This window comes from Macaca fascicularis, chromosome 13 (genome assembly GCF_037993035.2).
Source record: "Macaca fascicularis isolate 582-1 chromosome 13, T2T-MFA8v1.1".
In the NCBI taxonomy this organism is placed as follows: Eukaryota; Metazoa; Chordata; class Mammalia; order Primates; family Cercopithecidae; genus Macaca; species Macaca fascicularis.
This window is the reverse complement of record NC_088387.1, coordinates 59,723,822-59,736,437: the sequence shown is the minus strand read 5'-3', so window position 1 is coordinate 59,736,437 and position 12,616 is coordinate 59,723,822. Positions and strand designations below refer to the sequence as shown.

Here is a 12,616-nt window from a genome sequence, read left to right as displayed (position 1 = left end):
ATGTAAGGGAATGGGACTTGGACCTAAATGGTTAGTACAGACTAGGATATTCTTAGAAAATGCCTCCCGCCTCTCTGTAGTTGATTTTGAAATGTCAGTTCATAACTGCCGTAGAGTTTGGCACTGGGAAAATTGCCTAACACAGCAGTGGGACTGATGGATGGAGAAGCCTTTTCTTTTTTCCCACTTGCCCATACTCCCCTCTGCCTAAAGACTGCTGCTTCCTTTTTTTTTTTTTTAAAGTGGATGTACAATTTACAAATAATAAAATGCACATATTTCGAGCAGTTAACTAATAAAAAATTATTTTTTTCCAGAAAAGAAAAGCACAAATATGAAGTTTACAGTGTAAAGAGTTGTGACAATGGTATGCTCCCATGTAAGCAACATTCCAGTTAAGTGGTAGAATCTTTCTCTTCTCCCAGAAAATTTCCTCTTGCCTTTTTTCCAGTTAATTCTCTCTTGAACCCAGAAGCAACTCGAGTTCTGACTTCTGCCACCGTAGATAAGTTCTTGCCTGTTCGTGAACTTCACATGTTCTCGCGTATGACTTCTTTCACTCAGCATAATGTTGGAAGATTCATCCGTGCTGTCGCATGGATCCTGCTTCACTTTCAGACTATTTATGGGATCTGTTGCTCTCTGATTTCCCTGACTGCCGACTGTCGTGTTTGAGGAGGAGGCCCTGCCCTTCCTGGCAATGATTTTGCTGTGAGATGATTTTGCCAAGTGAGTTTCGTAAGTCACTGGATCCTAAAGATCGAGCAGGTGGCTCCTTCCAGGGACAGCCAATTGATTTTTCCATTCTACATGATTATATTGATGATGATGATGATGATGGCATCAGAACCCTTTGGAATGAGGACAGAATGGCACTTCCTCCAGTGAGGGACCCAGGACGAATGTTGAGAATGCCAAGCATTCTATGCCAAGATACCACTCGTACTTTATCCTGATGGGGACTTGGTTCCATGGCCAAGACTGAGGAGGGAAACAAACATTTATTAAGCCCCAAAAGTTTACAGGTACTTGATCATAAATGACCTAATTTCCTCTTCCTGAGAACTCTTTAGATGTTACTATCCCCATGTGGACCACACTTGGCTTCTTCCCAAGGTGGGATTTGAACCTGGAATTGGGGATTTCCATACCATGGTTTTTCACTAGCAGCAGCCAAGACCTAGGCCGCTGTATCCATCTGAGTTGTTGCATGCATATCTCCACGTGGTGGTTAAACCTCACAATTATGTCCACAGCTGGATTGTCACAAAGCTAGATAAGACTTGGAGCCAGATACACTCGCTTTCTTCCTCTGTCAATAGGAGCCACCTAGAGTTGGCAGATTGGTCTTCATTTTCTAGAAATATTCTCTTTCTCCGTAGCCAGGCAGCTTTGACCTTTGGTAAAGGTCGGCAGATCTTTGTTATGCCCCCTGGAAATCACTGTTTTGTAACAGTTATGTTTACAACTGAGATGGTTTCTAAACCCTGAGAAGCATAACAAAGGGCGATGCCAGCAAAAAGGCATTAAGTTCTGTAATAGGCTTATGTCCTGATAATCATATTAATGGCACTGTCTCATGCTTGATGCTGCCATTATGGGCCTCTCCCCTTGAATATAATTTTTCAGTTTGATGATAATTAAGACTATGATTTTGCATTTCTCCTTAATGAGAATTTCATTCCCAAAACAATATGATTGTAATAGAGACAGCTGTTCATGCCCCTCCAAATTGTGGACCATAGGTACTACCACAATGTCCTACACACGCTGGACTTTACTAACCTGGGAATTTTAAGTTCTTTCAGCATCAGGACTCTGTGGGATATGGAGCAAGTCCCCTGGGAATCATGACATTTGTTTCTATATCTGCATCTGATAATGAGGCTTTGTGTTTTTCTACTGTTACAAAGTCCAAAGTCATGGTAACCTTGGGAGCAAAGGGCCTGCTTTAAGAGCCAGGTGATTTTTAACCTGTGATTTAATTGTCCAACGTTCAAGATATTATCTCTGGTATTAGGTATTTGGCTTCCAGAAAGCTACTTTTGGGGACTCATTTGTGCATTCCAAGGGATTGGACTAGAATTCTAAGAATTTCAGTGCCAAGCTTCTACACTTTCCATCAATAATTAATATTTTGGCCATTGAGAGAGGTGGTTGTTGTTTTCATAATTCCACTTCAGACTGATTAACAGACTAGGAAACATTGCCATCTTTCTGTGACAACCTAAATTGGAGGATATACAAAGTTTGGGGATTTCTGCTGCTGATGCTATGTGTGTGTGCCTGGCCCTTAGACAGGCTGGGAACTTTTCTAGATCTGTGCTGAAAGGAGGAGGGAGATATAGGGCTTAGGCACCCATCTGTCCATGGGGCTTGCCACCGAGGAAAGCGGCTTTTATTCTGAACCATGTCCAAAGGGCTGCAGGAGTTCATTCCAACAGAACTAAGAAGGTGGAAGCCAGCTCTGGGCTTATAGATGTTTGAGCTCTGGGGTGGCAGCTCCATGGGGTCTGTACCTGAATGGCAGGTTGTTGGGGTGCTCCTGGTTAGTGAGGCAGAGGCAGTAAAGAACAAAGGAGGTGGGTGTGGACCACGGTTGTGGCTCTGTGGGCATGCAGATGTCCTAGGCTGGCCAGGTGAAGTGAGGCAAACTGCAGACCTCGAAGGCTGAAAAGGAGGGCCATTCAGGTCTGCTTGCTCAAAAGCTTGCCGTCTGGCTGGGTAAAAATACCAGGTGGATGCTGGCACCAAAAGGGACACAGGAAACTTGCTAAGATTAGCCCGTTTCCTCACCAGAAAAATGGGTGACAAAGCTGGATGCTGTGACTCTTGCCTGTAATCCCAGCACTTTGGGAGGACAGATCAAGGCAGGCGGATCACTTGAGATCAGGAGTTCGAGACCAGCATGGCATCATGGTGAAACGCTGTCTCTACTAAAAATACAAAAATTAGCTGGGCGTGGTGGTGCATGCCTGTAATCCCAGCTACTTGGGAGGCTGAGGTGGAAGGATCACTTGAACCTGGGAGGCAGAGGGTGCAGTGAGTTGAGATTGTACGTTGAGATTGTACCACTGTACTCCAGCCTGGGAGACAGAGTCTTGCTCTGTCTAAAAAAAATAAAAAATAAAAAAAAAGAAAGAAAGCAAAAGAAAAATGAGTGACATGGAAAAGCCAAACATGAGAGGCCCAGGGCAAAGCACACAGGATTCACTGTGTAGCCTGGGCTGCCTGTCCACCTGGGAGGAGCACATGAGAGTGACTGAGAGGGGGCAGAGCTACAGGAATGACAACACTCTGGGAAGCAGGAGTGCCAAGGGAGAAATCTATGACCTAGAAACTTTGTAGACCTACTTCAGACTGTCAGATCAACAGTATTCACATTCACAAAGAAATGGGCACATTCACAAATGTCCTCAGGATAAATGAGCAGTCTGGATGCCTTCCACTCCACCTTCTCCAGGAAGCCTCCCAGACTTTCCCAACCCTGGCTCATCGTCCCTTTTCTCCTTTTCTGAGCTCTTATTGTCTGCTCCTTATGATTTAGCACTTAATCAGACACAGCTGTGAATTCCTCTGTAATTGTTTTGGGTTTGTTTGTCCCTCTGGGGCAAGATTACAACTTCCTCTGGGACAGGGACTACAGTCTTCTTGGGAGGGCTCCTGAGAGGGATGTGGGTGTATGTGGGGGTCTCTAAAGAAGAAAATATCTCCCATTCTTACAGGGCCTTACAGTTTAGAAAGTGCTTGTACTTATCTCTATTCCTTACAGTAGCTCTGAGAGGTGGCCTATTTTACAGATAATGAAACTGAGACCGAAGAGGTCAACAACCTGTTTAAGAAGGAGGAAGATGAGTAGCAGAGGTAGGATAAGCCTGGGATTCTTGGTGCATGGCCACACAGGGCCCACAGGGGCTCATTTGGTGACAACAGAGCGCCCAGTGGAGAAGAGGGGGGAGGAGGAGGCTTCCACATACCCTTCCCTGATGGAAATCTTGGGAAGGAAAAGAAAGCAAGGGGGACGTGGCCCTGGTTTGTAGAGCTAGTGGGTCAGGCTTCATAAAGAGACAACTGAGGCAAAACCCACGGTACCACTCATTTGTTTTTGTTGTTGTTGTTGTTATTCCCTTACAGATCCTCTGTCGTCCCACAGTGCTCTGCTCCTCCTGACACCTGACCTACCCCCTCTACTCATCTACCCCTCTCCAAATACTTTTACATGCTCCTCTGGAACTGCAGACTTCAACAAAGAAACTCAATCAAAGGTCAGTTCATCAACTTGTGCATCTGTCTGTCCATCCATCCTTCACCTTTGCTCAGAATGAAATTCCCGCCTTCTTTGCTTTCCTTGAAACACTGGGATGACACTGCTGACTGTGTCCCTCCAGTCCCAGTCTTTGCAGCCACAAAAGAATGGGCATAACTTAAAATGTGTTTCTTGGGATAAAGGAGCAGCCTGGGTGCCTTCCACTTCACCTTCTCCAGGAAGCCTCTCAGACTTTCCCAACCCTAACTAATTTTTCCTCTACCTGATCACTTCTCCTCCACCTCCCACAAACGCTGTTGTTCCTTTGGGGAGACTGCTGCCCAGCCATACTGCCTCTCCCCTGCCTGGTGCTTTTTATCTTCTGCTCTCCTGGTCATTCCCTCTTCCCCACTCTCTTAAAACTTTAGCTCCTGGCTCCATGGCCTTCACACCATAACTACCGTTCCTCTTCACATCCTGTATGCCTTTCCTGTTCACACAGATGATCTAGCCAGTGCCCTCTTCATCTCTTGACCTCGTATTCTCCAATGACTTTCTCCTCTATGCCACCCCCATCATGTCCTGGCATTGTCATGGCCCTAAACTTCTCTACCTCCTGAACCCCTTACTTCAGATCCAGATCTCTGACCCAGCCTCCTCTCCTTCTGGTGTGACTGAGTCTTGACCCCTTGACTTTTCCAGTCCTTTGGCTCCTGTCCTTTCTCTCTGATCATTCACCGTGCTACCTCACTTTTGCCAAGGCTCTCAATTCCTTTGCTCCTCTGCCCTGGTAATCTCCTCGTTTGAGCCGGCACCACAGTGGGCAGCTGAGCTGTTGGAAGAAACCGCACAGGAGGGCCAAAGGGTACCTTAGAAGTCCACAGGCACCAGCCTCAAGTGGACTGCCATGCTGCCTTGCTATCTGGCTGTTTCTCTGGTCATCACGACCCTCCCAAACTCCTGCAATGACTGTGTCATACCTTCTCCACTCTCTTCAAATCTGTCATGTCTCCTTGCCCTATCGCTAGCCTCCTTTATGTCACAGAGTTAAGAGGAAGTCATCAGGTGGAAAGATTCAACTACCTCTGTGAAAGCAGCCTGGTTCAGTCCTCCTCCAGCCTCCTTCCTCCTGTTATAATAGAGAAGGTGGCCCCTGCCTGAGGTCAGCCTTTCCACCCACACTCTGGTTCCATCTCTCCCATGGGCACAGGAGACTTTGTGCTCCATTGTCCTTTCTCTACTGTACCTTCATCTTCCTCTTCTCTGTGGGATCCTCCTTATTTACATTTAAATATACTCAAGTAATTCCATCCTAAAAATAATTAAAATACATAAACCAAAATAAACCCACTGCTGACATAACATTCCCCTCCAGCTATTTTTCTGACTTTTCATAGTCAAACCTTTCAAGAATTGTCTGCACCTTGTGCTTTTCATTTCTTCCCCTCTCGCTCATGCCTCCATCCACTCCAGTCGATTTCCCATCCCCTTCACTCCACCAGCTACTGCTCTGTAAAAGCCCCAATGACATCAAGGTCACTAACTCCAGTGGACGTTATTCAACTTTCACTTCACTTGGGTCACTTAGCCTTTTTTTTTTGAGACAGTCTCACTCTGTCACCCAGGCTGGAGTGCAGTGGTGCAATCTCAACTCATTGCAAGCTCCACCTCGCAGGTTCATGCCATTCTCCTGCCTCAGCCTCCCAAGTAGCTGGGACTACAGGCACCTGCCACCACGCCCGGCTGATTTTTTGCATTTTTCGTAGAGACGGGATTTCACCATGTTAGCCAGGATGGTCTCGATCTCCTTACCTCATGATCCACCCGCCTCAGCCATCCAAAGTGCTGGGATTACAGGCGTGAGCCACTGCACCCAGCCAGCCATTTTTTAAAAAAGAGATGGGGGTCTTGCTATGTTGCCTAGGCTGGCCTCAAATTGGGCTCAGGTGATCCTCCCACCTCTGTCTCCTGAGTAGCTGACACTACAGGTGTGTGCCACTGGATGCATCTTTTGTCAGCCATTTTGAGTGCTGTTGACTACTGCCTCCTGCTTAGTGCTTTTGTCCCTGGATTCTGTGACCCCACCTCCCCAAGCTCCTTTCAGTTTTTTCTTTTTTTTTTTTCTTTTTGAGACAGAATCTCACTCTGTCGCCCAGGCTGGAGTGCCTGGTGTGAACTCAGCTCACTTTAACCTCCATCTCCTGGGTTCAAGCGATTCTCCTGCCGCAGCCTCCCAAGTAGCTGGGATTACAGGCACCTGCCACCACGCCCAGCTAATTTTTAGTAGAGATGGGTTTCACTATGTTGTCCAGGCTGGTCTCAAACTCCTGGTCCTCAGGTGATCCACCCACCTCGGCTTCCCAAAGTGCTGGGATTACAAGCATGAGCCACCGCACCCGGCCAAGCTCCTAGTTTTCTTCCTGCCTCTCTGGCTGCTCTTCCACCTCCTCTGCCAGAGGTTTGCCTCTGTCTGGCCCTTAGATAAGAGTTTCTCAAGGCTCAGTGGTATGTCCTCTTCTGATCTAACTGTACACTCTCATGGTAGCCCACGTGCCTTTGGTGACTTCATTACCATTGCCACACCAGCTATTCCAGCCCCAGCCTCTCCTCAGAGTACCAGACCCTGCAGCCTGTTCAACATCTCCACCCAGGCACCTCAAACCTACTTTGACCAAATGTGAACCTTGAGAGGGTTCCCCAACTCAAAATGGCACCACCATCCATCTTTTTAAAGAAGCAGAAATCTGGGAGTTTTCCTTGATTCATCCCCCCTAAGCAATTACCAAGTCTTGTTGGTGTCTACTTCTCTGCATTTGCTCTACTGCTTAGACAAATGGCCTCTCTCACATTATAGCAACAGCCTCCTAACTGTCCCTCCACTCCACTCCTCCCATTTCCCTATTCCTTCTTCACATTGCAGTCAGAATGATCTACTTCAAAATGCAAAATCGAGTGTATGACTCTTGTTTCAAATGTCTCAGGATAAAGTCCAAACTCTGTAATGTGGTGTACTGGCCCTGCATGATCTAACCCCTGCCTGCCTCTCTAACTTTCTCCTCAACCACTTCTTCCTTTGTAGTCTGAACCAGCTAGGAACTCCCCATGGACTCCCCAGATGATCTCACCACCTTGCACTCCCTTTGGCCCATATCACAATTGTAATTAATTGATAGTGCATTTAATTGTTAAGCCCCTCTCTCCAGCTAGACTGTGAGCTCCAAGCAGGGAGTGTGTTTGCCATGTTCACCACTCCAGCGCCTAGTCCTGTGCTGCACCTAGATGATGGCCGGCACATTTTTGTTGAATAAGTGAATAACACATCTCTGCCTACTGATGATGGACCTGGGCCCCAACCTAACAGTAGGGACTATAGCCAAGCCATGTGGAATCTAGCATTGAGTTACTCGCCAAAAGATACAATGTAACTGTTGCAGATACACTCCCAACTGTGTTAAAGCCACCATGGAGAAAATGCCCTTATTTATTTATTTGAGATGCAGTCTTGCTCTGTCACCCAGGCTGGAGTGCAGTGGCACGATCTCGGCTCAGTGCAACCTCTACCTCCCGAGTTCAAGCAAGTCTCCTGCCTCAGCCTGCCAAGTAGCTGGGACTACAGGCGCCCACCACCACACCTGGCTAATTTTTTTGTATTTTTTGTAGAGACAGAGTTTTACCATGTTGGCCAGGCTGGTCTTGAACTCCTGACCTCAAGTGATCCGCCCGGCTTGGTCTCCCAAAGTGCTAGGCTTACAGCCATGAGCCACTGCGCCCAGCCCAAAAATACCCTTATTTTTAAATTTCATGGCCTGGGCAGCCTTGGGCAGCTGTGTGGGACACAAGCTTAATTTCCTAGTTGGTGGCCAGCTGACATTGTAGCAGTTCCTTTACTAAAAACTCCTTGGCTGGCCATCCTTGCAAGCATATCTGTGGCTACAGGGGGTGCATTTAAAGGGAAGACACATATGCATGGAAAAAATATACCAATCTGATGGCATAGAAAATCTTCCTTAGATGTCGGCTTTGTCTCATCACTGCATTTAAATATCAGACAGCAGCCTAGAGATATCTTTATTTAAACCCAGGAACAAGGGCTCAAGATTATTTTGATACAGAATGAAGACATAGACTTCATTTATTAATTTATACTTCCTATAATTCTTTTTTTTTTCTTTTGAGACGGAGTCTCATGCTGTCACCCAGGCTGGAGTGCAGTGGCATGATTTCGGCTCACTGCAACCTCTGCCTGCTTGGGTTCAGTGATTCTCCTGCCTCAGCCTCCCAAATATCTGGGATTACAGGCGCCTGCCACCACACTTGGCTAATTTTTGTATTTTTAGTAGAAATGGGGTTTCACCATATTGGCCAGGCTGGTCTCGAACTCCTGACCTTGTGATCCGCCCGCCTTGGCCTCCCAAAGTGCTGGGATTACAGGCGTGAGGCACCGCGCCCGGCCTATACTTCCTAGAGTTCTTAAAGAATTTCTAGCTTCTGTTTCTTTAAACATGTTTTATTAGCTTTCTAAATTATGAAAGTAAATACAACTGGAAAAATACAAAATCCAAAGTCAATGTAGTAAAAAAATGTAACTCCCTTGTTTCCCCTACCCGCGAAACCGTGGTTAACAGTCGGTGTGCACCCTTACAGATGTTTTTTCTATTAATATACAAACATTCGACTTGTTTCTTGGACTTTACGTCGCAGTCCAAGGAGAATCATGTGAACGGCATAAAAGCAGCATGTTCTGAAGACTGCAAACCATAACATTTCCATATCTACTGACTCAGAATTCCTGTTTCTAAAGGACCGCACCCACGTGGCTCTGTGCATCCTCAGCAACTTGGTCTTTCTTCCTTTGCTGAGTTTGGTTAAGAGTAAGGGCCGATTGTTGAGTAGGCTCAGTTCACAGGTGCCTGAAATTCCTACTTAGCAATGTTCCTTTCCAGCTGATTCCGCCTCCGAGAGCCTTAGGAAAAAATGCTAACAGTTGAGAGTGAAGCGTCCTTAATTGCTCAGTCCAATTATCTAGATGGGTCCAGGTTCGGTTTCGATTCAGAGATAAGGACCAGGGGGCGGGAGCGCTTCCAGGTGCGCCCCTGGGGAGGCTTGCTTCCCCGCGGAGCGCACGCGGGTCTCGCTGGTTTAGCTGGGCCTTTCAAAACCAGGTAACGTCTCCATCCCGTAGCGCCAGGCTTACCTGGGGGCCTCAGAATTGTGTCAGTTGCGTCTCTGAGTCACCTCGGAACTCCCCGAAGGAGCGCGGGGCTAGGAGGGCGCATCGGTGGGCCCGGGGGCCCTCGCTGGTAGGTGTAGTTGGCGCCAAGGCCGCCTCTGGCCGGCGGAGCCCTGCAGTGTCTGGAGGTGGGGGGGTCAGAGTCCGGCCCTTTAGGCCTCGCCTGGGTATCCGCCTTGCCCCTTGGGCCGCGGCACGGGTTCGGGCCGAGCGCCCGGCATCTTGCGTTTCCGGCTTCCTGAGACGGGCGTGGGACCTCGAGGAAACCACTCTGCATGACCCCACTCAGAGAACTAAGGACCACCACCCCCCAGTCCTGTCCTGGACGGCTTCATAAGCCAGAGGATCCAGTGGCAGTGCCAAGCAGGGCACCACTCTGGGTCGTGAGCACCTAAGAGGCGGAGCAAAGGTCAGGCCCCACAGTGGCCCAGGCTTCCCTCCCCCGCCTCCCCGGCGTGGCCATTCCTCACCCGCTCCAGCACTGGGGTCGGTCTAGTTCCGGTTACAAACTGGCCAGAAAGGCCACTGGGGTCTCGCTAGGCGATGCGCCTAGTCCCCTAGCCTCAGACGAACCGCAAGAGGGGCCACCAGCACCTGGAGGGGCGGAGGCTGGAGCTGCGTTTCATTCGTGTTTTTGGAGCTGCCGGGCTTTTCCAGGGGGGTTTCCTTCCTAAAGGCCCCCTTTCCCCAGCTTAACCCTCGGCTTTGCAGGCGGGTGCGTGGGGGCTGCAGGGTCGCTGAAAGCCGCGGAGAGCGCGGGCCCGGTGGGTCCTGGAGCCGGGTGCGAGAGCGAAGCCCTCCCAAAACTTGGGGTGCGGGGCGGGGCCGTCAGGCGGTGACGTGAGGGGCGGGGCCGGGCCCCATTGGCGGGCGGGCACGGACGGGGCGGGCTCCGGGAGGCTGCTGCGCCTGGAACCGGAGCCGGGAGTGAGGCGCGGCGGCGGCGGCGGCGGCAACAAGTGCCGGAGGCCAGCAGAGCCGAGCCAGAGCCGTCCCAGCCGCCGACACTGCCGGGCCGCCCGTCCGGGGCGCCGCGCATGGAGCGTGAGCTGCGGCGGTCGCCGGGCTGAGCCGCGCGGAGCGGCCGGGACGTGGATGTGGCCGCGATCTCCCGCCCTTGCCCCCGCCCCGCCGAGCTGGAGCTGCTCCCGGACAAGGTAGGGCCCGGGCGGTGAGCACCCCCACGGGCTCCCTCCCCGCCAGGCCCCTCTACCGGTCCCCTCCCGCCTCCCTGCTCTCCGGCTCCGCCCTCCGGACCCCCTACTACCCCCGCCCGGTTCCTCTCCGGTTCCGGCTTCGTACCCGCGCCCCGGTGGAGGAAGCAGTCCCTAGGTGGCTCCTGCCGCATTTAAGCCTCCCCTACCTTCCCGCCGTCCTAGCCACCCAACCCCAGTCCAGAGGGAGAGGAGAGGGACACCGCCCGCTGCGGGGCTTAGGAGTCTCCCAACCCATTCCGTGCCCACCTCGCCCGGGAGCCCGGGGACCTTCCCCCTCCCCGCTGCACCCCAACTTCCGGGGGATCCGGCGCCGGGGCGATGCGGGCTTTGGCAAGGGGCATCTGGGGCCGGGCCTCATCCGGGGCGCACGGGCGTTTCGGGGAGGGGGGCGCGCGTGATTCCTCGCACCCCACCCTCGCACTGCACCGGCCTCCCGTGCCGCATGGGGAGATCAGGTGTTTTGTGAGCCAAAGAGCCGCCGGCAGCCGCTCCCCACCCCCAACCTCTGCCACTTCTGTCTCCGGCTCCCCCAAAACTGGTTTCTGCCAAACTTAGGGAGAATCTTTCGCTTTGACCTTTAAAAAAATATTCCACGCCGCCTGCGTTGAATGATTAACCAGGCTGCTCGCCCGAATCGTGGGGGTGGGGTGGGGCGGGGTGGGGTGGGTGCTGCCAGGCCAGGGAGCGCCTGAAGCCGGACTCTGCCAGACACCCCTCGTGGGAAGGTGGGCGTGGGGGTCCCTGCCGCGGCTGCGGGCGCGGGGCAGGCGGCTACTCCAGCACGGTAGGCGGACCCTTCTCGAGGCGATAAACCGAGTCACCTGGTTAATTTCCAGGCCATGGTATTTGACACTCGGGGCTGGGGAGCCGCAGAACTCCCTGTTCCCCCATCAAGTGGAGGAGCAGTCGAGAGACTCCCCACAAGTGTCACAGCGTCGAAGCTCATCTTTAAAAATACGTACGTTTATAGCCTGGGTTGGCGAGGAGGCGCTCTCCTGCCCAAAACGTACGGGTGGTTTGTTGAGTGTACTTAGCTCACAGGTGCCTGAGCTGTATCCCCCGTGGCCGCCTCAGCCACCCCAACTTCGCAGAAAGATTATTTAGAACAATTAAACCATATTCTTCTGCCCTTCTCTTGTTGGAACCCTACCGTAATATCTGATGGCGAAGCCAGTTGGTGAATATAGAATTCTACTTGTTAAAACAAATTCTTCCGGTGTAATTATTTGTGCCTCTGGAGGTGGTAAACGAAGTGGCCGACAGGGCCAGGACTGGGAGTGGAAAGGCGGGTACCCTGGCCGAGCCAGTCCCGGGGCTCCGGCGCCGGCTTATGGTCGCACCCATGCGGATCTGACAGTTGACCCGGAGGGAAGACCGGCAGGGCAAGGCAGGGCGGTCACTTCCCACTATCCTAGCTCCTGCTCCTGGTTCTTTTGAGTAGAGGGTGGTTAAGCCTGGAGGAATTTGGGAGAGTTTTACTCAGAGTCCTTGCGCTGGTAAACCAGATTAGTTTGTAAGAACGGAGAAGTGCAGGAGCCCCATAGGGCTGTACTTGAGTAATTTGAGTAATCATTTTCCTCCCTGCCCAGCCTTTACAAATGTGTTTATCATTAGATCTTCTGTTTGAAACTACTTTTTTAGTTCGGAATATTGCTTTTTCTCCCTACAGCAAGAATTCACTGTTTTTCGTTTAGTTTTTGTGCAGATGACATTTGTATGATGAAGGCCTAATTCTCTGTGAAACTGACCAGTTCTCACCCTTACCATTCATTAGACTTGATTCTGCCACATTTAGTTCAGTGATCTTGGGCAAGTTATTTTTCACCTGAGCCTCATTTTACATATCTGCTTTTGGGGATGGTAATGTCTGCTCTACAAGATTGTGTCTGAGGACAAATAGGATGTTTGTCAAAATCCTCTCAC

The 12,616-nt window shown here is 50.7% G+C and overlaps 1 protein-coding gene across 3 annotated transcripts in view; it reads left to right on the top strand.

The window, feature by feature from the left end:
• The first annotated feature begins 227 nt into the window (after positions 1–227).
• B3GNT2 (UDP-GlcNAc:betaGal beta-1,3-N-acetylglucosaminyltransferase 2) overlaps positions 228–12,616 on the top strand; it is a 37,738-nt gene continuing 25,349 nt past the window's right edge. Inside the window, exons 1-3 of one of the 3 annotated variants that reach the window (XM_065527548.2) lie at positions 228–1,025; positions 3,801–3,864; positions 4,135–4,265. The gene's annotated coding sequence lies outside the window, so the exon portion shown is untranslated. Of the gene's footprint in view, positions 1,026–3,800; positions 3,865–4,134; positions 4,266–10,405; positions 10,634–11,349; positions 11,478–12,616 lie in introns of those variants that run through there. The other 2 variants (XM_005575770.4, XM_065527549.1) reach the window with 2 other exon arrangements.